Source organism: Apium graveolens, chromosome 2, assembly GCF_009905375.1.
Source record: "Apium graveolens cultivar Ventura chromosome 2, ASM990537v1, whole genome shotgun sequence".
Lineage (NCBI taxonomy): Eukaryota > Viridiplantae > Streptophyta > Magnoliopsida > Apiales > Apiaceae > Apium > Apium graveolens.
In genome coordinates, this window is record NC_133648.1 from 184,413,624 (window position 1) to 184,436,530 (window position 22,907).

General features: G+C 35.0%; 1 long non-coding RNA gene across 3 annotated transcripts; it reads right to left on the reverse strand.

Moving 5' to 3' along the window:
• Positions 1-453: 453 nt before the first annotated feature.
• Positions 454-21,898, reverse strand: LOC141706124 (uncharacterized). 3 transcript variants are annotated; one of them, XR_012568653.1, is made up of 5 exons: positions 21,622-21,898; positions 19,960-20,141; positions 19,578-19,710; positions 18,667-18,774; positions 454-512 (listed from the first exon to the last, which is right to left on the reverse strand). It is a non-coding gene; the product is annotated as an uncharacterized LOC141706124 (long non-coding RNA). The 3 variants fall into 3 exon arrangements; XR_012568654.1 differs by lacking the exon at positions 454-512 and having other exon boundaries at positions 18,579-18,774; positions 19,960-20,111; XR_012568652.1 differs by lacking the exon at positions 454-512 and having other exon boundaries at positions 18,579-18,774.
• Between the last annotated feature and the right edge of the window lie 1,009 nt (positions 21,899-22,907).

The window sequence follows — 22,907 nt, forward strand, 5'->3', positions numbered from 1 at the left end:
CAAATGAACAAGACTGGAAACAAGAACCAACATATGCACTATAACCTGCTGATCAGTCAGAATATAGTGCGGATCTATACCCAACTGCATAGACCCAGCCAACATAAGGAGTACTCAGGCAACTATGGCCTATTAAATAATGGTCTGGGTAAAACCCAGCCCGTATAGTAACCATCCAGTCCAAGGCTTAGCATCCGGAACAATCTAAATGCTATTGATATATCCCAACACCAGGATATACCAGAGTATATGTAACAAGGGTAAAGGAATTGAAATATGAACAGGGAATTCAATAAATTGGGTAATTCAAGAATTGAAATGAAATTGGAAACAAGCAATAATAATTGGATAACAGTGTATATGAACAATGATTATCAAAGAGAACTGATACGATAGAAAAGAAATATAAATCACTATTCTGAATTTATAATAGGGGAAAAACTTGCCTTACGCGTACTTAACCTGGTTTAACTCACTGCCTTCTGACCCTAGCTTGCTCTGCCTTGCTAACACTGAACAAATCAAGGAAAGATAGGCGTTTAGATAACTTACTATATACGTGTATCTTGAATTGATAACACGCAACCTTATCAGTCTACCCATGCGTTTCTATCTGACTCGTATATATACACATACATTTATACAGCACATAGGTTCATATAATCATGTAAAGCACGTAGCATATAAAACACATTATTAATTTCTAGATTTATAATTATTTTTAGAATCAATTCTAGACTTATACCTGCATTACTAGTCTTATCTGATTTTATTATAATTTTTCGGGATTTATTCGGCTCAATTATACCCCTACTAGGACCTACGAACTATCAATTATCACAAAACCACTCTCTTTCGGAAGAAATTATAACTTATAACTATTTTTTATTGGATTCGTCTCATTTTTCTGAGTCTAGGGGTCTTCGTTTCGCTCAAATCGGACTAACGGTTGAATTATTATGAATTAAACAAGATTTAACTAATTAATAATTAATTATAAATAATTAATTATAATTAAAAAATCCTTAATTATATTTTTAAATAATTAATTAATAATTATTGTATTTTAAAATAATTAATCCCTAATTATTAGGAATTATTATTATTTATTACAAATTATTATTACTTATTCGATCAAATCGATTATTTACAAATAATCAATCGATTTAATTAACCGATACGCTATTTATCAAATAACTACGAATTACTCGAATTATAGACCAACTTAACGATTAATCACTTGTATAACTACGAGCTACTCGCGATTCTCGCCTAATTACCGAACTATTCTATTATTATTGAAACTCATACGATTCGCTAAACAGATAATTACCGATAACTATTATACGATACGAATAATTAGCGCAATATTATTCGAATAACTAACGCTCGAATAATAATTCTAATTATCGAATCATTATTCGCACTATTAACTAATTATTAGATTATTAATTACCTCACTTAATTATTTCTAATCCTTATTTACTAATTAATTACCTAATTATTAATTAATTATCCAATTATTAATTAATTAGATAACTAATAAATAATTAGATAAATAATTAAATAATTAATTAAATAAATAAATTCGAATTTATAATTTAATAAAATAATTCAGAAATTATAAATACTATTTTTCAGAATATCAAACTAATTTTTAATTAATTTTTAGAATTATTAAAACTGATTTTTAATTACTAAAATATAAATAATTAATTATTTTATTCAGAAACACAAAAACATAACAGGATTTAGGGTTTTTAGGATTGAACCCGGGTCAAAACCGGGTTGCAACCGGGTCGTCCCCAACCCGATCGGGTCGGGAAGAACACCGCCTGCACTCCCAGAATCCGACGCCGGCGGAAAAATTCCGGCGAGACGAAAACACTTGATTTCAGTTCGCATCTTCTGTGTTTTCGAACCCAGCAACAAAACGATGCTCTCCCTTCCTTTCTCCTTCGTCCTCGTCGACCACAACGGCCGGAAACGCGATGAACACAGCGGCGGCGAAACTCCGGCGAGCTCAAAACAGACACCAAATCGAGTGAAACCGGTGCCAAACGACTCCATAATCGACGATCTAACCGCTCGTAGCAACGAAATCATCAAACAATCAATCAAAAACAAAAACCCGAATTCACGAAATAAACCCGAAAATACAAAATTAAATTCAAGTAATCCAACAACAAAATCATGTACATAATCATAAACTACGAATCACCAGCTTCAATTTGACTACTTACATGAACGATTTGGACTCCGGAATCACCTTCAAATTCATGATTGATTCTGCTGCCCTGTTCTTCACAGAAACCCTAACCCTAATTCCTTTTTCTTTTTCTTTTTTATTTTCTAATTTTTCTGTATAATTAACTGATTTAATTACTAATAAATCAGGTATTTATATTTATGAAAATAATACCCTAAGTAAAATTAAGGGTCTAATTACACTCCTAATAAAAATATTTGGCCCCAATTTTTATAATTTTTGGGTATTAATATTGAATTTTTATATATCCAATAAATACAAAATAAATACTAAAAATTCCAAAAAATTGTGAAAATTACAAAAATACAAAGAAAAATGATATATGATAATTTCATGATCATATAAAAATAAAAATGTAATTTTTGTGGGGTTTTTGATACCCGAAGGGGTCCGGAAAAGTCATTTTTCGCGAAAAAGGTCAATTTGTAAAACGTCTAGGGGTTCAGAATAGCGATATGGTATAGGGCATTTTTAATAAAATAAAGGGAAAATGATTTTGTTTGAAATACAAGCTTTTAAAACATAATTTTGAGCTGTACAAGTTTTCATATAATATATATAACTGACGATAAAACGCTCAATAAATATCCAAAACACGTTTGGATCAAAACAGCCAACACATAACACATAGCAGTTATGGTTTAACAACTTAACACATTTAATCACATAATAATACATATAATTTATCATTATCATAATATAGTACAAGCGTAATTCCTCGGTCGTTACATTCTCCCCCCCTTAACAAGATTATGTCCTCAGAATCACACTATGCAAATAACTGAGGATACTTTTCTAACATTTCGCTCTCAAGCTCCCAGGTTGATTCTTCAACCACTGGGTTTCTCCACAAAACTCTTACTAATGACACAGACTTATTTCTTAGTACCCTCTCTTGCCTATCTAAAATCCTTATCGGCTGCTCTATATACGATAAATCTGCCTGAAGTTCTACTGGTTCATACTCTATTACATGCCTTGTATCAGGATTGTACTTCTTAAGCATAGATACATGAAATACGTTGTGAATGTGCTGCATATGGAGTGGTAAAGCTAACTCGTACGTAACCTTCCCAATTTTCTTCAAAATCTCAAATGGTCCAACGTATCGTGGCTTCAATTTCCCATTATTGCCAAATCTGGTCAATCCTTTCCATGGCGATATTTTGAGCAATACGTGTTCTCCTTCTGGATAGTCCATATCCTTCCTTGCTTGGTTTGCATATTTGCTTTGCCTGTTTTGCGCTGCCTCGATTCGTTTTCGAATAAGTTCAATCTTTTCTTTTGTCTGCTGAATTAATTCTGGACCCAAAATCTTGCGTTCTCCAACATCATTCGAATATTATTCGAATAACTAACGCTAGAATAATAATTCTAATTATCGAATCATTATTCGCAATATTAACTAATTATTAGATTATTAATTAGCTCACTTAATTATTTCTAATCCTTATTTACTAATTAATTACCTAATTATTAATTAATTACCCAATTATTAATTAATTAGATAATTAATAAATAATTAGATAAATAATTAAATAATTATTTAAATAAATAAATTCGAATTTATAATTTAATAAAATAATTCAGAAATTATAAATACTATTTTTCAGAATATCAAACTAATTTTTAATTAATTTTTAGAATCATTAAAACTGATTTTTAATTACTAAAATATAAATAATTAATTATTTTATTCAGAAACACAAAAACATAACAGGATTTAGGGTTTTTAGGATTGAACCCGGGTCGAAACCAGGTTGCAACCGGGTCGTCCCCAACCCGATCGGGTCGAGAAGAACACCGCCTGCACTCCCAGAATCCGACGCCGGCGGAAAAATTCCGGCGAGACGAAAACACTTGATTCCAGTTCGCATCTTCTGTGTTTTCGAACCCAGCAACAAAACGATGCTCTCCCTTCCTTTCTCCTTCGTCCTCGTCGACCACAACGACCGGAAACGCGATGAACACGGCGGCGGCGGCGAAACTCCGGCGAGCTCGAAACGGACACCAAATCGAGTAAAACCGGTGCCAAACGACTCCATAATCGACGATCTAAACGCTCGTAGCAACGAAATCATCAAACAATCAATCAAAAACAAAAACCCGAATTCACGAAATAAACCCGAAAATACAAAATTAAATTCATGTAATCCAACAACAAAATCATGTACATAATCAGAAACTACGAATCACCAGCTTCAATTTGACTACTTACATGAACGATTTGGACTTCGGAATCACCTTCAAATTCACGATTGATTCTGCTGCCCTGTTCTTCACAGAAACCCTAACCCTAATTCCTTTTTTTTTATTTTCTGATTTTTCTGTATAATTAACTGATTTAATTACTAATAAATCAGGTATTTATATTTATGAAAATAATACCCCTAAGTAAAATTAAGGGTCTAATTACACTCCTAATAAAAATATTTGGCCCCAATTTTTATAATTTTTGGGTATTAATATTGAATTTTTAAATATCCAATAAATACAAAATAAATACTAAAAATTCCCAAAAATTGTGAAAATTACAAAAATACAAAGAAAAATGATATATGATAATTTCATGATCATATAAAAATAAAAATGTAATTTTTGTGGGGTTTTTGATACCCGAAGGGGTCCGGAAAAGTCATTTTTCGCGAAAAAGGTCAATTTGTAAAACGTCTAGGGGTTCAGAATAGCGATATGGTATAGGGCATTTTTAATAAAATAGAGCCAATGATTTTGTTTGAAATACGGGCTTTTAAAACATAATTTTGAGTTGTACAGGTTTTAATATAATATATATAACTGACGATAAAACGCTCAATAAATATTCAAAACACGTTTGGATCAAAACAGCCAACACATAACACATAGCAGTTACGGTTAACAACTTAACACATTTAATCACATAATAATACACATAATTTATCATTATCATAATATAGTACGAGCATAATTCCTCGGTCGTTACAGATGTCATGCATCGCATCCATCCTCCTCACTAGACGCCTATACTGCATCGAACTCAAAACATCTCCAACATTTGCTCCTGCTTCCTCCTACTGCTGCTGCTGCGATCCCGAAGGACCAGCCTCTTCTCCCAACTGAGCTCTCCAAGTTGCCTTGCTCGCTTGCTGCGTTCCACCTGCATACATCTGATCGCGAGGCCTTCCACCTGGTAGATGGTCAAAAGAGTAACCAAGCCCTTCAAATCAGGCTTGCCTCATCCCCACTCTGTCATGTTCAACAACGTAGAACTGTCAATAGGAGCACTAAGAAGCTGTAGCTGCTCATGTGCGGGCCAATGAACACCAACTACCATGCACAACTTAGTCACAACGGACGCATAAGGTATCGAACCCGTAGTACCTCCTCTCAAGAACCTCAAAATACCCCACAATAAACGAGCACGGTCCACAGTAATCTCATGCACATGAGAAGGCAGCATGATGTTAGCACGGATAAATGAATTCGAAGCACGTGCAAACCTGTTCATGCACGACACAGGGAATATAGAGTAATCAGTTGTGCCCCTCTTGAACTTCCAATGAGTCTCAGGCACACACAAAGTAGCAATAATCAGATCCAGATCAAAGTCCTACGGAGTCTTATCATTCCAGGTGTCCTGACCGGGCTTCCTCACGGGCTGCTCAATCACCCTACTTATCGCAACAACACTATACTACACCGCCATCCCCCTAACCACGGTGAAACCATTGTTCTCTGCCTTCGCATTAGCATAGAACTCTCGAACAACACTCATGGGCACAGCAGCGGGAGCCTCGTAAAAAGGAATCCAACCCATCTCCAGAATCATCTCCAACAACTTACCATCTTTCCCTGATGGCAGAAAACCTCGTTCCTTTGCTATAGGCTTCGAGAGAAGCCTCGTGTACTCCGTTTCAACCTCGGGAGTTGAAAACCTCGGCCTCACACCACTTGTACTCGAAAAATCAGTGGTGTTGCTGCTTACTTAAGTTCTTTGTCTCTTGGGTGCCATTGAGATTGAACAAGAGAGAATAAAAGGTAAGTGTTTGAGAGAGAATTATGTTTTAGAAATTGTGAAGTGGTGGAGAAGATTGTGTATAAGTGTATGTATATATAGATGGTGAGAAGAGAATTAGATATGGAATAGATGTGGTAATTGATTATGGGAATCGTGAGAATAATGGGTTTGATTTGGAGAGGGAAATTTGGGATGTGGAAGAGTAAAATTCGGGTAAAAATTGATTTTGTAGTAAAAATCCTGATTTTCTCTTCACAAACTACTATTCATTTTTTTCTGATTCGGGACCCCAGCGCAGCCGCGCGCTAGACTAACGCGTGCGCGCTCACCTTCTGCCAAATCAGCGTGAGCGCGCTTGGTTTCTGGAAAAACAGTGCGACCGCGCGCTAGATTAGTACGGCCGCGCTCAGCTTCTGAAGTTGACCCTGAATTTTTTTCTTTTTCTAATTTTTTTGTGTTTTTTCCTTTCTTCTTACTTCCTCTACCTACTAATGTACAACAAACTTGGGTTGCCTCCCAAGAAACGCTTGTTTTACGTCGTTAGCTCGACGTAGAATCTTGAGATCAAACGGACAATAAAACGACACAAACCACCTCGCGGTTTGCCGTGTCACCATAGTAATGCTTCAACCTATGACCATTGACCTTGAATGGTTGGCCCTGATCATTCTCAAAAATTTCCACCGCTCCATGTGGAAACACAGTTTTAATTATGAAGGGCCCTGACCACCTCGACTTCAACTTCCCAGGAAAAAGACGGAGACGAGAGTTAAACAAAAGAACTTGTTGCCCCGACACAAATGATTTGAGTTCTAGACCCCTATCGTGCCACCTCTTGACTTTCTCCTTATACATTTTGTTGTTCTCATAAGCTTGAAGTCAAAACTCATCGAGTTCATTCAATTGAAGCATCCTCTTCTTTCCAGCTGCATCCAAGTCAAGATTCAACTTTTTCAAAGCCCAATACGCCTTATGCTCGAGCTTCACAAGCAGATGATACCCCTTACCATACACTAACTGAAATGGCGACATTCCCACTGGAGTCTTGTATGTTGTTCTATACGCCCAAACAGCTACATCAAGCTTCAAAGACCAATCTTTCCTTGATGGACACATAAATTTCTCTAAAATGTGCTTGATCTCTCTGTTAGATACCTCAGCTTGACCATTTGTCTGAGGATGATAAGCCGTAGCAATGCGATAATTCACATTATACCTTTGCATTATGGTAGTGAACTTGCGATTGCAAAAATGCGACCCCTTATCACTGATTATGACTCTTGGAGTTCCAAATATTGTGAATATCTGCTTGTGAAGAAAATTAAGCACTACTTTCGCATCATTCGTTGGCAATGCCTTAACTTCAACCCATTTTGACATATAATCAACCGCCAACAAGATATACTAATTGTTGCAAGATGAGACAAATGACCCCATGAAGTCAATTCCCCAAACATCGAAGACTTCAACCTCGAGAAGACATTAAGAGGCATCTCATCCCTCTTGGACATATTACCCACATGTTGACATCGATCACATTTCAAAACGAACTGGTGAGCATCTTTAAACAAGGTCGGCCAAAAGAAACCTGCTTAAAGAATACGAGTTATTGTCTTTTCTAGCAAACTGCACAATGGCTTCAAAATCTTAGAGAAGTCCTTGATGAAACACCTATAGAAACCCGCATGACCAAGAAAACTATGAATTCCCTTCAAAGAAATAGGTGGAGGAAGATTTTCAATAACCCCCACCCTGGCTTTGTCCACCTCAAGACCCATACTAGAAACCTTGTGCCCAAGAATAATGCCCTGTCGCACCATAAAGTGACATTTCTCCCAATTGAGAACCAGATTGGTCTCAACACACCTCTTGAGAACGTCGCCGAAACTCTGAAAGCACTCATCAAATGAATCACCAAACACAGAGAAATCATCCATGAACACCTCCACATTCTGACCAATCATATGAGAGAAGATAGCCATCATGCATATCTGAAATGTGGCTGGTGCTCCACATAGTCCAAAAGAAACTCTCCGAAAGGCGAAAGTACCAAACGGACAAGTAAAAATTGTTTTCTCCTGATCTTCTTGAGCAATGCATATTTGATTATAACCAGAATAACCATCCAGATGACATTAATACTCATGCCCAGCCAATCTGTCAAGCATCTGATTAATAAATGGCAGAAGGAAGTGATCTTTTCTTGTGGCCTTATTCAGCTTCCCGTAATCCATGCAAATTCTCCACCCCGTGACTGTTTGAGAAGGAATGTGCTCATTCTTCTCATTAGCAACCACAGTGATACCGTATTTCTTAGGTACACACTGAACTGGGCTCACCCATAAACTGTCATAAATTGGATAGATGATCCCTGCATCCATCCACTTAAGAATTTCCTTCTTCACCACCTCTTTCATGATCGAATTTAGCCTTCTCTATTGCTTAACAGTAGGCTTGCTTCCTTCCTCTAGCAGAATTTTATGCATGCAATATGAAGGACTGATTCCTTTGATATCTACTATAGTCCAACCAATTGCTAATTTGATTCTCTAAGAATTCTCAAAAGCTTCTCCTCATCTCTACCTGAAAGGTCAGATGCAATAATAACAGGAAAAGTGGATGCATCACCTAAAAATGCATACCTCAAATGTTCAGGTAAAGGCTTAAGCTCAAGAGTAGGAGCTTCCTCAATAGATGGCTTGGGGCGCTTAGGATCTTTGTTCAACTCCTCCATTCCCAGAGATTCAAAAGGCATATCAATCTTCCTCTTCCAGGGAGAAGCATTCAGAAATTGCAACTGCTCATCCCCTTCATCATCTTCACTATAGGAATTCCCCAACAAGGCCTTCTTTAAGGCATTAGACCTTAGCAATTGATCAAGTTTTAAAGTAACCACAGAATCAACCAACTCCACTTTTAAGCACTCCTCATTTTCCGTAGGGAACTTCATGGCATTGAACATATTAAAAATTACATCCTGATCCATCACTCGCATGGTGAGCACACCCTTCTGCACATCTATTAAGGTTCGGCCAATAGCCAAGAAAGGTCTTCCTAATATTATGGGAATCTTCTTATCCTCCTCGAAATTAAGAATTACGAAATCAGCAGGGAAGTTGAGTTTATCAACCTTGACCAACACATCCTCCACAATACCTCGCGGATATGTAATAGAACAGTCGGCCAACTGCAAAGTCATATAAGTAGGCTTTGGATCAGGCAAGTCAACCTGCTTGAAGATTGACAAGGGCATCAGTTTAATGCTAGCTCCCAAGTCATATAAGCATTTGTCAAAAGAGACTTTTCTAATAGTACACGGAATAGTGAAGCTTCCTGGATCATTTAGCTTTGGAGGCAACTTCTGTTGCAGCACATCAATGCATTCCTCCGTGAGAGCGACAGTCTCTAAATCATCTAGCTTCACTTTCCGAGAGAGAATACCTTTCATAAACTTTGCGTAACTAGGCATCTGCTCAAGAGCCTCAGTGAAAGGTATGTTGATATGAAGTTTCTTAAACACCTCCAGAAACTTCTCAAATTGCTTATCCAGCTTTTTCTTCTGCAGCCGCTTAGGATAAGGCGGTGGAGGATAGATATGTTTATCCCCTATATTACCCTTAGGAGGAATGTGCTCAACAATAGTCTTCCTTGGTTCCACTTCTGCTTCCTGCTGCTCTACTTTTTCTTCAGCCCCAGCTACTTCATTCGAAACTTGATTTTGGCCGGGATTTGCAACCTCCCCAGATCTCAAAGTGATTGCCTTCATCTTCTCCTTAGCTTCCCTCTTTCCTGGTACTTCAGTGTCACTAGGTAGTGTACCAGGTTGACGATTTCACAAGATATTGGCAATTTGTCCAATTTGATTTTCCAAGGTCTTGATAGAAATAACTTGGCTTTTGCACATAAGCTTCAACTCCTCTAATTCAGATTTTTCATTAGCTTGTAGCAGCTGAAGTTGATGTCTTTGTGCATATTGCGGTTGCTGAAAAGCAGGGGGGTTGTACTGCTTTGTTGGGTACTGCTGATAAGGCTGTTGAACCGCTTTCTGAGTGTTGTTCCAACTGAAATTAGGATGATTGCGGTTGTTAGGATGATAGGTGGCTGGCACAAGGTGTTGCGATCGCTGAAAGTTGCTCACGAACTGAGCTGATTCACTAGAAATAGCATACTGATCAGTCTCATAGGTACCAACACAAAGCTCACAGACACTAGTGATTTGATTAACTCCATAATTAGCCAAAGTGTCCACCTTCATCATCAAATCCTTAAGTTGGGCAGCTATAGCAGTTGCTGCATCCCATTCCAGAATTCCTGCTACTTTTCCCTGAGTCGGTCTTTGGGAAGGATTCTGGTATTCATTAGCAGCCATCAGTTCAATCAATTCATAAGCTTCATTAAAGCTCTTAGCCCACAAGGCTCCTCCTGATGCTGCATCGAGCATGGGTCTAGAAGTAGCACCCAATCCATTGTAGAAACAATTTATAATCATCCAATCAGGCATGCCATGGTGTGGGCACTTCCTTAGCATCTCCTTATATCGATCCAAATCTTGGGAATGTCATCATTAAAATAGTAGCTTTTGTCTCAGGACTTAAACATAATCTGCTGAGTGTGAGTCAAATCTGTGACAGAGGTTATCATGTGGATTTCTTTGAAGAACATTGTGAAGTTGTAAGTAATTCTACAGGCAAAGTGGTTCTGAAAGGTTACAGGCATGGTAACATTTATTAAGCCAGACTTTCAACAAGTTTTGATGGTTCTGCAATCTGTCTGTTGAGTAGAGCATTAATTGAAGAAAGCTGGAATTGGCACAAAAGACTCTCTCATTTAAATTTCTACAACATAAATGAGCTTGTAAAGAAAGATCTTGTGAGAGGACTGCCAAACAAAGGCAAAACAAAGAAAATCTTCTTTCAAGAGCAAAACTGAATCTTCAATTCTTGAGCCTTGGCACCTACTGTATGTTGATCTATTTGGTCCAGTCAATGTCATGTCTATTACAAAGAAGAAATATGCTATGGTTATAGTGGATGAGTTTGCAAGGTACACTTGGGTGTATTTCTTGCACAAGAAGAATGAAACTGCATCTACTCTAACTAATCATGTCAGACAGCTGGATAAGTTGTTGAAAGATTCTGTTAAAATTATAAGAAGTGATAATGGCATTGAGTTCAAGAATTCAATCATGGAAGAGTTCTGCAAATAGCAAGGAATCAAACAGGAATTTTCTGCACCTAGAACTCCACAGCAAAATGGAGTTGTAGAAAGAAAGAACATGACTCTCATTGAAGTTGCATGAACTATGCTTGCTGAAGCAAAGCTACCAACCTAATTTTGGGTTGAAGCTGTGCAGATTGCTTGTTTTACACAGATGGCTACACTCATAAACAAGCATGGAAAAACACCATATGAGATGGTGAAGAAAAAGAAGACAAATCTGAAATAAATTCATGTATTTGGTTGTAAGTGTTTTGTTCTTAAGACACATCCTGAACAGCTGTCGAAATTTGATCTAAAAGCTGATGAAGGAATTTTTCTTGGATATCCACTTTCCACAAAAGCCTTCAGAGTCTACAATTTAAGAACAAGGGTTGTCATGGAATCTATCAATGTATCTTTTGATGATAAGAAGATTATGGGACTTAAAGATTTCAATGATCATGATCAGCTGAGATTTGAAAATGAAGATTAAACTCTGATACTGTAAATTCTGATGACTTAAAGTCTGATCCTGTAAGTTCTGACGGGTTAAGTTCTGATGTCATTGAAACTGTGGTAACAACTCCAAAGAAAAATGCACCTGTCCAGGGGGAGCAAGCTGAAGATCCTACCACAACTCAAGACTCTCAAGAAGCATCAGAACCTATCACTTGCTCTTCAAGTTCTGATTCATCAAGTTCTGATGAACCAAGTTCTGATAATTCTGGAAACTCTGATTCTTCAAATCCTGAAGGAACCAACTCAAATTCTGAAGTTTCAGAGAGCATAACTACATGGGGAGCATCAGAAAATGCTGATGGAGATAGCATGGATCATAGGGGAGGATCCAGTTCTAGAAATCAACTTCCATCTACAAAGAAGTGGACTAAATCACATACACCTGACTTAGTTATTGGAGATCCTGAAGTAGATGTCAGAACTAGAACTGCAACATCAAATGAATGTCTGTATCATTCCTTTTTATCTCAGACTGAACCAAAGAAAGTGGAATAAGCTCTTCAAGATGCTGATTGGGTGCAAGCAATGCAGGAAAAGTTAAATGAATTTGAAAGAAATAAATTTTGGACCCTAGTGCCAAGACCAAAGAACAGATAAGTTGTTGGCACAAAGTGGGTGTTCAGAAACAAAATGACAGTGATGTCATAATTACAAGGAACAAAGCAAGGCTGGTTGCTGAAGGCTACTCTCAACAGGAGGGTATTGATTATGATGAAACATTTGCACCAGTTGCTAGATTGGAAGCCATAAGAATCTTTTTGGCTTATGCTGCTCACAAAAAGTTTAAAGTCTTTCAAATGGATGTGAAAAGTGCTTTTCTTAATGGAGAATTGGAAGAAGAGGTATATGTTGAACAACCTCCAGGGTTTGAAGATTCAAAATTTCTAAATCATGTCTACAGGTTAGACAAAGCACTTTATGGCCTTAAGCAAGCTCCGAGGGCATGGTATGAGACTTTAGCTCAATTCCCTCTGGAAAGTGGATTTCACAGAGGTACAATTGGTAAAACACTTTTCTACCTCAACCATGGAAAGGACTTACTTTTGATATAGATATATGTTGATGATATAATATTTAGTTCTACAAATGCCAAACTCTGTGAAAAATTTGCAAAACTAATGCAGTCAAGATATTAAATGAGTATGAAGGGAGAACTTAGTTATTTTCTGGGACTTCAAGTCAAGCAAAATGAAGAAGGTACTTTTATCTGTCAATCCAAGTACGCCAGAAATTTACTGAAGAAATTTGGAATGCAAGACTGTTCAACTACATCCACTCCCATGACCACTGCAACCAAGTTAGATAAAGATACTGGTTCATCAGTAGATATTACTAACTACAGAGGTATAATTGGTTAATTACTCTATTTAACTGCTAGTATACCTGATATCATGTATGTTACCTATCTTTGTGCAAGATTTCAGGCTAATCCAAGAGAACCTCATTTAATAGATGTGAAAAAAAATTCAAGAACCTCAAAGGTACAGCTGATCTAGGATTGTGGTATCCTAGAGAATCAGATTTTAAGCTAATAGGTTACTCAGATGCAGATTTTGCAGGATGCAAAATAGACAGGAAAAGCACAACTAGAAGATGCCAATTTCTTATAGGCATATTGGTTTCTTGGTTTAGCAAGAAACAGAAATCAATTTCCATATCAACTGCAGAAGTATAATATATTGTTGCAGGAAGCTGTTGTGCACATATTCTTTGAATGAAGAATCAGTTACTGGATTATGGGTTAGAATTTTCTAAAATACCTAATTACTGTGATAATCAAAGTGCTATTGCTATGACAGGTAATCCAGTTCAACACTCAATGAAAAAGCACATCAGCATTAGGTACCATTTTATAAGGGAACATGTGATGGAAGGTACAGTGGAATTGCATTTTGTTCCAACAGATCAACAACTAGCAGATAACTTCACAAAACCACTATGTGAAGCTACATTTACAAGACTGGTAAATGAACTTGAAATGGTTTCAGGTTCTTTCTCTAAATTTGCTTAGTTTTTGTTCTCATGCATCAGATTTTATGATCAGTGTTTACAGATTCTCTTATTTTCATGTAATCTGTGCTTAAACTGTTAATACATTAAATGTTGATTGTTATCTGATGTGGATCTATAAACTCTGATAGTGATTTGAATGTTCTGTGACTATTCAATCCAATGAGGATTACTGTGCTAGATGCTGACCTAGTAGTCTTTAACATACTAGAAATCCCATATCTGAATTAGTTGTTTATGTGGAAATTCATTATCACAAGCAAATTCTGATTTTGAGCTTAGTCAAATTTACTTTGTGTATCTTATTACTAAGTCACAAACTAGATTCTTGCTTCTTATCTATCAAATTCTGATGTCAGTAAATCTTAAGGATAACCTAAATGCTGATAAGCCTCACTTATCTGAAGAAAAGAAAAGAAAAAAAAATTAAAGTCAGGTACTCCTTTGAGATCTAGAGTAAATATGTGGAAGAGAAGACCCAAGAGCATTGCTGGTATTAAGTTATATGGATTAGAAAAGCAAATAAATTTTTCTTGGTGACTTTTCACATTCTCTGATTTCTGGAGAAATACTATGATAATAGCATAAATTCTGATACGCAGTTGTGACTCACTTACACTGAGAAGCCACTGTAAAAATGAATTTCAAAAGATGCATAAAATAAGCACAAACAGTTGAGGTGGACTCATGCACAAATTTATCCTATAGTAGACTTCATTATTAATGACAGACTTTAAGCACTTTTGTTAGTTATGCCTTATTTCTAAGATGTACTGAAGTTTATCAGACTTTAATCTTTATATGATATTTTGCTAATGCACACACTATCACTCTATATGAATGATGAAAATTACTGTGGTGATTAAGTTATTTTTGACAAACAGTTAAGTGTCATTTGCATAAATTCTAAGGACAAGTTCTGATGAAAGTTCTGATGATTAAACTCAGAACAAATGAGTCAGTATTTATACGAAGAATCCTAGAAAGAGACATTCACTTTTTGAGTACAGAAGCCATGTTCTGATGACTGTTAAAATCTGATAATAGTCAAGTTCTGATATTAAATCCTGATGGAAACTCTGATGCTTACGTGGCATTATTTTTACTTGACTTATTTATGGTAAATACTGTAACGGTCATAATAATCAGAATATAATTATGTGAGATACGAATAGTCATAATCATTTGGGTTAGTGGTAAACGTGTTTATCTTGAAAAATTGCGTGTGCACGTTAATTATTGCTTATTTCTCGTGCCCACTAACTCTGCTTTAACTATTTACTGGCTGACAGGTGTACAAGTGTCAGTTTTACTTCTAAAAAGGACTGTTGAGTGGAGAGAGTATATATATGGGAGTTAAAAGATTTTCTAATCTTTTATCTACTTTTCTATTCTTAATCTCTCTTATTCTCTCTCTCTCTCTAATATTCTCTGAAGCTATTTCATATAGGACTTTTATCAAACACCTTGTGCCCAATATATTTTCTTACTTATTTCTTACACAAATGGCACCAAAAGATATTATTTTCAATGGAGCGAAGTTTGTCCCCAACAATTACTTGGCTATTCTTAGCAAGCGTGAAGCCCCATCAAATCTTTATTTCGTTCAGGACTTTCTCGCTAACTCTGAGATAGGTTATGCACTGACTCAACCAGACACATTCTCGGGAACTCAAGTGCTGGAGTTCTGGAGGTCAGGAGTGTTTGATGATGGTAGTGCCAATGAGTCCCCAAGTATTTTTTTCACTATAGGGGAGGATGCCCATGTGGTGACTTTGGCCACAGTTCAGCAAGCACTCCATCTTCAGTGGAACTTCTTCTCTCACTCCTACTATCAGATGATGACAAAAAGGGGGAGAAGATAGTTAAGTCCAAATGCTCTAATAATCAAATACTGAAGAAGAAAGATGATGAAGCTAATGACCAGGGAAACCCTAGCAAGGGTAGAGGTCAAGTTCAAAGTAAAGAGCAGAGCAGCAAGGTTTCTTCAAGGAAACTAATTACTGATGCAAGCAAATCTTCTACTCAAAAGAAGACAAGTTCTGAAGCTGCTCAAACTCAAAATCTGATAGCAAGTTCTAATACTCAAAATCTGATATCAAGTTCTGATGAGCAAAGTCTAACAAAGTCTGATGTTTTGATACAAGGTGGAAGTCAAGATTCTCAAAGGTTTATGCAAACTCTGAAGCTCAAGGGGAAGCAGACTACTGTCTACTACAAGGATCCCAAGATTCAGACACTTGATGAGGAAATTTCTAAAAGAATATTTCTGAAGCATAATCCAGGAATGGATTTAGAAAATCTCAAGGAGGAAGAAGCTAGATTTAAAGCTGAAAAGAAAAATCTAAAGCCAAAAGCTTCTATTGCAAAAAAAACCTCAAAGGCCTAGGGAAAAAGGCATTGTGATCAAGGAGAAATCAATTACTGAGGCATCAAAGTCCAAGATTAGATCACAAACTGAGATTGATCCCAAAGACAAAAGGAAAGGAAAAGTTGATGAACCAATCAAGCCACTGGAGATGAAAATTCCTCAAATTCTGATAAAGCCAGTGTGCAAGATGGTTCAAGTTACTGATGATAATCTTGCTGAAGATGAAGATGTTCAAACTCTGAAGAAAAGGAAGATTTCTGAAGAATCAAAGACAACCTCTGACAAGGCTCAAGTTGTTCAGAGCGAAGAACTGCAAGCTATAACTGAAATAGCAAGTTCTGATAAAGTCATCAAGTCAACCTCTGACAGTGCTCAAGTTGATTTAGACAAAATGGAAGTAGCTGATAAAAAGAAACTTCTCTGGAAAAATGTCAAACCATCAGATCCAAAGAAAAGCCAATTGTTGTCTACTTTCATGACTATTGGGTTAAATGCTAGAGAACCAAGAGATAGGGCTGGACTAGGTTCTGATGAAGCAAAGATTAAGACAGGAGTTGAAGTTGCTACTAGAGATCCATTTCTATTGACTGACAAACCTCTTGAAGATGTTACACAGAAATACCTTGATAAGGTTATCTCTGTTCAAGTGGTACTGGATGCTCATGACAAGCATAATGTCAAGGAAAATCTGATTCTATTTCTTGAAGATGGAAGGACATATCAAATGTTAGAATCAGATGTGCTGAATAAATCACTGAAAGAACTTCAATTTCTTCATTACCTTTTAGAGGTAAAGTCTGATATTACCAGGAGATGGTGAAACTTCATATTGAAGACCATCAGAGATAAAGCAAGAATTTCTGGTTCAAGAGTTACAGAATTCATTCCTAGTATTATTCAAAATGATGGAAGTGAAACTCCAATGAAGAAGAATTCTGCTAAACTTGAAGTGATTCTGAAAAGGAAATGTCTATGTTACAATGAAGATTCTTCTCATCCTAGGGTAATAAGACTGAATGATGGTTTAGAAAGAAACCATATATCTGCTTTAAGGACTGCAATTTATCAGATTGGAAGTCAACATGAAGAGATGAAGCAAGTCAAGACTACACTCTCTCAAGTCCTGAGGATTAAAGAAGAAAAGCTGATATCAAGTTTTGTCAGAATCATTATGAATTCAGATTGACTCAGTGAGATTGGTAAAATCTACAAGGACTGTAAGTTGTAGTTAGTTATCTAGTTAAACTCTTATTTGCATTTGTACTTAAATGTTTTTGACATCATCAAATCTATTAACTTGTATATTTTGCATAATTTACAAGTTGGGGGAGATTGTTAGATATCTTTGAGATGTCATGTCTAATATGATTCATGTTTAGTTTTCAGATCTTAACAAACAGGTCATATCAGGACTTACCGAAATCAGGACTTACTGGAAGTCAGAACTTAATATCAGAACTTAAGGTTATATCAGAACTTAAGTGCGGGAAGACTTTCATATAAGGAAGGAAGCTGATTTACAGTAGAAGATCGAGACTAAATAAAAGAAGATATGCATGGAAAGAGTTAGAAGACTGGAAGACTTGTAAAAGATATCTGATTGATATATTTTAGGAGACAAGATTATATTTCATATCAATTAGAAGTTATCTTGTAACTGTGTACTATATAAACACAGACTTTGGGTTTACACTATATGTGTTATCATTATTGAGAAGAATATACATAGTAACCTAGCATCTCTTAGTGATATTTGTTCATCACTGAGAGAAAACAACAGTTCTTATTGTAACAGAGTTTATTTAATATATTTGATCTTTGTTACATACTTGTGTTAAATCGATTTGATTGTATAAACACTGTATTCAACGCCCATCTACAGTGTTGTGTGACCTAACATTATATGATTGGAAACTATGTTAACAGAGGTATTTTGGATTCTGGTATGCACCATATAACAATGCGAACAATAAACCATAGATGTGTGTGTGAATAACATGATTTTGAGAAACACAATATGTTTATGCACATACTATCCATCAATATGTTTATGCCCTCCAGCTGGAATGCAAAAGCAATGTTGATGTGAATAATTTCTTTATCACATTAGCCGATGCAAACAAATCAACTTAGAAACACAAGTTTAAAGTAGAAACACAAAGCTTTAAAATCTTGATATTTATCACTAAGAGGCAAGAATCACAAGTTTAAAGTAGAAACACAAAGCTTTAAAATCTTGATATTTATCACTAAGAGGCAAGAATCTCATTTATAGCAACATTAGGGAAAATTTTGGGGTACCCAAAAGAAGTCGCTTGATACCGCAAAGTCTCAACCCCTGCCATTGCATCAAGTTGCTCCTCTGTCATGTTCTCAGTGTACTGGACTAGCCATTTGCTGGATAAGTTCCTAAAATGGCGATAAAGATTAAATAAGTTATACATTAGCCATTTTCAATTGAATTATAACTACCACCTCAGCCTTAAAAGCACTCTACTAAACATAATAATAACTTCTGACTTAACAGGTAACTAAACTGATATACAAACATAAGTACCAACATAATAATAACTAAACCGCTAAACATATTAAAAAAAATCACACATTTACATATAGTTAATCGCCTAACACAACACAGCTAATATACGCCAAGACGTCAACGTAGGTACCTCCTAACATTTAAAAGGTTTGTCTTTGTTTATTTGACACGTATTAGAAATCAGGATATTAATTTTTTGTTTAAAAAATAACTTTTGTTATATTCTGGTCAAGTCAGTTTTGTTTATTTACCATGTAAATAGCACTCTAATTACTGAAAACCTTTAATACATAATTTGGAAACAGCTACATACAAACAGGAAAAACCTGGTAATAACATCAACGAAGGACACGGCCTTGGAAAACATTATTGAATATATATAAAAGTAAATACATGGAATTTCAAAATTAGTAAAACTAAAAAGGGAATGATGGGCTAATGAAGCAGCAGCGTTATTGCAAACTGAACCATGTCAAAATTTATTTCATTTTCAAACATAAAAAGATATATAACAAAAATGTATGCTACTAACTGATAAATACATAAATAATGCAAGATTTAAAACTACAAAAATAAATAAGTATATATTAATCAAAAATAGAACCACTAGAGATTAGGCAAGAAGTATATCTCCAAAGAAATAGAACAAACTCTCTATACCAAAATCTTGTACCTGATAGTAGGGCGAAGAAATATCTTGAGATCCGTGGCCTAGGCCTTCTGATGATAAAGCATTGTCAACCATGGGCAGAATATTTTGTGACCATTATCAAGCTTGAGGCTAAATACATTTTCTGCTTTCTCAACTGAATCATGGAAGAATTAACATAAAAAAAATAGAAAAAAAGAATCAGATGCAACATAGTCTGGACTTCTGATTGCCAGTGTTTTTGTTTTTGAAATTTTATCAAATATGTAAATGAAACTGCAGACCTCTAAGAATATCAAAGATCTAAAAGTTAAAATAACTTGCCTTGGCGCTATGTCCATTATTATAGATCAACAAAATGTATCCGGCAATTTCATGCCGATATACAAACAAAATGTGAATATACCTTGGAAAATGTCTCGCCATTAATTATCGAATCCATCAACTGGATATCAGTGATGGCCCATACAACGGCACCGATTCCAGCCCCATGTGCAAGTCCAGTCTCTGTTGTTTGCCCTCTAATGGATGATGTGATTGTTCCTACAATTGCCCCTCCTATTCATATCCATGATTACAACATCATTACTGCAAATATATGAATTCAGATTAAGCTTCACTAGAAAAGGTGAATATTTAGGTGCATATAGGGTGGTAACCAGTTCTTATATCTTAGGAATAAATACAAATGTTACAAATTTTCTTCAGGAACTCCTTGCAAAGCAAAACTCTGGCATAAAATAATCATAAAGTAATATTCATTCAGGTTCTACAATTAATTATTTTGCATAGTCGTAGAGAAATTGTAAGGGTCATATCTGATAATCTATACTATAAGAATAGTGTCATGAGGTGCTCAACGCAAGAGTCTATATAATTAGTTAGCATAAAAGAACAGTCTCTACAATTAGTTAGAATAAGAACAATAACCCATTCTAGCAAAGATTAAATGTAATGAGGTCGGGGGCTTACATATTTATATACCATTGTGGTACAAGTTAGATGTAAAAGTTTCTGAAAACCTGCACAACTAGTATAGCCACAAGTAGGGCTGTCAAAAAAATTCGAAAAATCCGATATTCGTCCGAAAAATCCGCATTCGTATCTGAAATAAAACGGATATTATCCGTATCCGACACAAAGCGGATATTATCTGTATTCGAATCCGACGATTGCGGATACGGATACGGATATAGGCATATTCGTATCCGATAATATCCGAATCCGAATAAATATATTTTATATTTAAATATTTAAATAATTTGAAAATATATTATATTAAATTTATAGTGTGTTTATGTATACACACACATATATATATATATATTAAATATTATGTTTATACAAATTTTATAGACATATAGAAAAAAATCATTTGAGTTCAACAATTTAAAGAATACGTTTATATTGAAAAGAAAAATAAAATTAATTTTTGAAAATTTAAAATATAATTAAATCACTTTATCACTTATTTTAATTTTTAAAAATGAATTTTTATTTTTAACTATATTTTTTTTTATTTTTTTTCAATTTTTTTAATTTTTAATATAAAATAAAAAAATCTGACTGAAAATCAGATTCGGATCCGGATATTATCCGTATCTGGATAGTATCCGTCGGATCCGGATTCAGATATTATTCTTTAAATATTTTCGGATTCGGATTCGGATACGAATACGGATTTTCGGATTCGGATCCGGATTCGGATATAGGCAGATCCGTATCCGAATTATCCGTTTGACAGTCCTAGCTACAAGTGGTAATAAATCATTAATCGTAACTTATAGCATTTCACAAACCACAAAAATAATTTGGTTCCTGATCAGGAACAATGAGTCACACCTAAGTGAGGGAAAACGTGAGAGAAACAGGGAGATAAAGTGAGAGACAAAGTGAGAGACAAATTGAGAGATATAGTGAGAGAACAGGGAGAGAGATAGAGGGGCATAAACGCCTGCAAGCACATATAAAATCAACTATACACAAAATAATTTAGATGCGAACAACACAAAAAATACACACAACATATAACATACAATTCTAATTAAACAAATAAGAGATGTTATACCTCAAAATCAAACACAACTACTGTTTGAAACGGTAGAAAAGGTAGTACCCAAATCTTTTTCAATCGCTAATTGAATCCCAAATTTTCAATTTGAACCATAATTAAACTGTAGCTCGTTGAACCCTAATTTCTCGAACCTGTTGAAATTTGTTGGAACTCGCTGCTCCCGTTGCTCCTTCAACCACGATGAACCCTAATTTGTTTTCTCTGATTTCGCCCGCCGTCTAAAATAAAATGAGTGTATTTACACAAATATGTTCCCTTTACTTTATTTTTGTCTGAAATTTTTGAACTCCCGCTCTGTATCTTTGTTACAACTTAAAATAAATATTAACAGCCGCTCAATCCAATTGGTTGTGCAGCCCAGCCCATATGCCAATTCATTTACATTGTTTATTTTAATAATTTCAATATTTTTTGCTTACATTTAATTAGTACAATTATATTATTACCAGTTTCATAAATTTTTAAAATTTTAAAACTGTTATAGATTTTTATTTTTATTAACTATATATTTATAAATTTATATTGTTTATAAATATAAGTAATTTATATATTTCATATATTTCGACTTTTTAAGAAAATTCCATAAATTATTTTATTTAAAGCAATTGATTTTAAAAAGAATTATTATTTAATATATTAAGTAAATTTTAATATACAATTTTATTAAAGTTATTTAAATATTTACAAATTTTATATTGAAATAAAATATTTCAAAATTTATAAGATATGGATATTTAATGTATCTGGTTGACTATTACTGTCTAGGAAAAGTTCATAAATTATTTTATTCAAATCAATTACTTTTAAAAATAAATTTTATTTTAAGTTAAAAAATTACAAAAAATATTTTAGTTTATAGTCTATAGCAACATATTATGTCGTGTTGCTCTCCTTAACACCCTAGTGGGCTATGATAACATAGATTTATAGCTTTGGTAACGAGTCTAGTGCAAATGTTGTGATAGGGTAAAAATTTCATACCAATAGTAATATACTCTACTGTAACACCCCTGCTCAAATGATAAGTTAGGCCATATATGGCGTAGTGCAAGTCTTGCACAACAGATATAACTCAGGATTTAATAACAAAGCTCCTTCTGAAATACTAAGTCACGAATATAAAGGCAACGGTGTAGTAGCAGATTTGGACAAATCAGTGTCACAAAGATCAAGAATCTCATTAGCAAATTTTCTTTAACTCAAAAAAATACGATCTGGGACATACCCAACCTCTATCCCTAGGAAGTAATGTAGTAATCCTAAATTTTTAATTCCAAAAA